General features: G+C 34.0%; 1 long non-coding RNA gene across 1 annotated transcript; it reads left to right on the forward strand.

Moving 5' to 3' along the window:
* The first annotated feature begins 335 nt into the window (after positions 1-335).
* On the forward strand, positions 336-1,105 carry LOC145129254 (uncharacterized). Its single transcript, XR_013717406.1, has 2 exons — positions 336-804; positions 985-1,105. It is a non-coding gene; the product is annotated as an uncharacterized LOC145129254 (long non-coding RNA).
* The last annotated feature ends 2,105 nt before the right edge of the window (positions 1,106-3,210 follow it).

Raw genomic sequence — 3,210 nt, forward strand, 5'->3', positions numbered from 1 at the left:
ACCAAATGAGGGGTTGTTTTAAATAAATGGGTTTAATATTTGGGTTTGGGACTTGTTTTGAATAAAGGTTTAATAGTGGTGGTAGTTTAGTCATTTCATAAATAAAATGACATAGGGCTTTTATGTCCCTGACTCTTTGTTTTGATCGGGCTGTTATGTCTCATATGAAAAATATGAACGAAGTGAGCTTTGGGATAACTTTTTCAGCTCTAAAGTCCTTTTTATAAAAGGACTTTTTCCAAAAAGACTTTTTTCAAAAAAAAATGGTTTAAAAAGTGTTTGGATGGGCACAAAATAAAAATTGCTTTTAAAAGACACAAAAGTCACATATTTGTGACTTTTGTAATCAATTGCTTTAAAAAGAAGTTATTAACTTGCCGAACATCTTTGTAATATTTTTGACTATTTGGAAAGTAAAAAGTTCAAAATTCATTTTTAAAGCAATAACCCTCGAAGTGAAAAGGGGGGAAACGACTCTGTTGAATCGGAGCAGTCAACACGATGGTTCAGAGTCGAGTAATCGATCGGTCAAGGAGAAACGAACGAAGATGGCAAGAGGGGAAACGAGACGTCTCGCAGGCGTGATTTTGTCGGTCGATTTGTGAAGGGGGAGAAATCTTTGGGGTTTCAGCGAGACCGAAGCAACGAAGGCATGAAAAAGTGGCGAAGTTTCGCTCATTCCCATCCGGATGTGAGGTGTCGCGAGCAGCAGCAGTGACGAAGACGAGGTCTTCGGTGGGGTTTGCTCGACGGAAGAAGAAGAGGAGGGTGCGAGGGTGGGGCTGCTGCTTCGATCGGTAGCAGGTAAGTGAATGGGGGGTCTGCTCCGGCAGCCTCCTAGTCGATTTCTTCCCTTTTTTTTTTGTTTGTTTGTTTTGATAGAATTCAGTGGAGTCTTGGTGGGTTTTGGTTTTGATTTTTGACAGCAATCGATTGGCAGAAACTGGTAGAAGGTAATGGTGTTTGGTTTTTGATGTTTGACAGGAAAAGGGAGAAGGAAGAACAAAGGGGGTTTGATGCTCCCTTGCTCACCGAGAACGCACACGAAAACAGATGGAGGTGCTTCAGCTGAAAATCGGGACAGAAGAAGGAATGAAGCAGGAAGTGTTCCTTGATTTTTTTTTTTTGAATCTGATCAATTTTTTATGTTTCAGAGTTTAATTGTTGTTTGATTGTTTGTGAATCGCTTATTTATGATCAGCAGTAGATGAGTAGAAGCAATACCACACAGTATTACCTCATACCTGTATGTGAGCTGTAATACAGGTGAAAAATATGGGAAGGAGAAAAAAATAATGAAGTGCAAGAATCCATTTCATTTTGAGTGTGTCTTTATATAAGATGAAACTTGGAAGAAACTTTCACTTAGCTGTCATTTTTTATATGATTGGTTTGATTTTTGATTGTTTTTATGTATTTTGTGTTTTCTTTGGGTGAAAATTGAAGCAAAAGCTTTTTCCTGTGTATTATATTTATAACTTGTGTATTGATTTGTACAATTCATCCAATAGGTATGTATTTGGTTGAATTTGGGTATATATATATATATATATATATATATATATATATATATATATATATATATATATATATATATATATATGTTATGAGTTTCTCGTATAAATATATATACAAAACATATCTATATTAATGTTGTCGAAGCGCCATAGTTTTCCTACGTATGTACAATATGATTAAAAATTTGTTGCTAAATTAGACATATATAGTATATTTTATGAATATTATAGTAAAATTCTAATAATCATTCATAAGTTATGTTCAATGCATAAATGTATATTGTTGAACATGCATTTAGAAATAAACGCTATTTTCATCGTTAAAATCCACATCAACCGTATTTGGATATATATATATATATATATATATATATATATATATATATATATATATATATATATATATATATATATATATATTGCCAATAATGGAAATTATGTCCAAATAAATAGTTTAAGGTTTCGCGATTTTATAAATCTGAAAAGGTCTGATTTTTCAACTTTTATCAATATTTTACTAAAAATATTTCAAACATGAAATTAAATATTAGACTTTGACCCGAGTTCAAAAATGTTCTCGAAATTTCCATCTGAAGTGTGTAATTCCCTCAACAGATGGAAACGGTTTTTACAGTTTTTAAGAAATCACTATTATACTGGTTTTGGATTTTTGAAACGGTCGCATCTTTAGCATACGAACACTTTTTTGGGCGTTCTTATATTTTCGGAAACATGGAAACACGTACTACGAGACTAGAGTGTTTGTATTGTTCATAACTGCTTAATACAAAATTTCATTTTTTTCAGACGCATTCTCAGGGTTGCAGTTTGATATGTTTGATTTGTTTCCCAGATTACATATTAGGAAGTAAGATATCATCTGGTATCTTATAATTGTGGAAATGAACTCATTTATATCACATAATATGCACTAAAAGTCAACGAGTCAAATTAACTAAATATTTACTATGAACTTGACCGTTCACAGTCTTTGACCTAAATTCCAGGTTGTCACACTGCCAAAATCGAGTCTGCAATTACCAATTATTCCACAACCCAAAATTGAGGGTACCCATACCCAGGAGACAAGATATACATTACACCACACTTTACGATAGATTGATGCACCCATAACTCCTTCAACTGATACAACTCAAGACCTTCGCATAATTTCAGTTGATGACGATGACTGAAATGACCAGCTATAGAAAATAGATAGATAATAAATTTGATGGTTCAACTTGCTACTGAATAAAGACCATGAGAAGAATACATACCAAAATCTGCAGATGGTTGATTGATCAAAAACCTCTCTTCCCATACTACAAAGAGCGGTATATACAACGAGCTAACCAATCCTTTAATAATTGATGTCTAACCTGATCGGCTCAAGCGCCTACTTACCTAATCTTCGACGCTCCTGAAAAAGGACCACGGGCCACAACGAGATCTTCGTTTAAAAACTTATGATGTAGGGATAACACGCACGTTCCTGAAGGCATGAATATGACGACAACTAACTCTGCACTCACAATCTAACCAAGCCTTATTTATTTTGTAACTTGAAGGATTCCATAGAATCCTTGAGAACGTGACGATATACTTCCCAAATCTGTCACAACTAGCAATTTAGGGTTTAAGATGTGAAGCTTGTATGCAACAAATTCCTATATGTAACCCTATTACATCAAAA

This window comes from Lactuca virosa, chromosome 8 (assembly GCF_052849685.1).
Source record: "Lactuca virosa cultivar CGN04683 chromosome 8, Lactuca_virosa_CGN04683_v6, whole genome shotgun sequence".
Taxonomy (NCBI): Eukaryota; Viridiplantae; Streptophyta; class Magnoliopsida; order Asterales; family Asteraceae; genus Lactuca; species Lactuca virosa.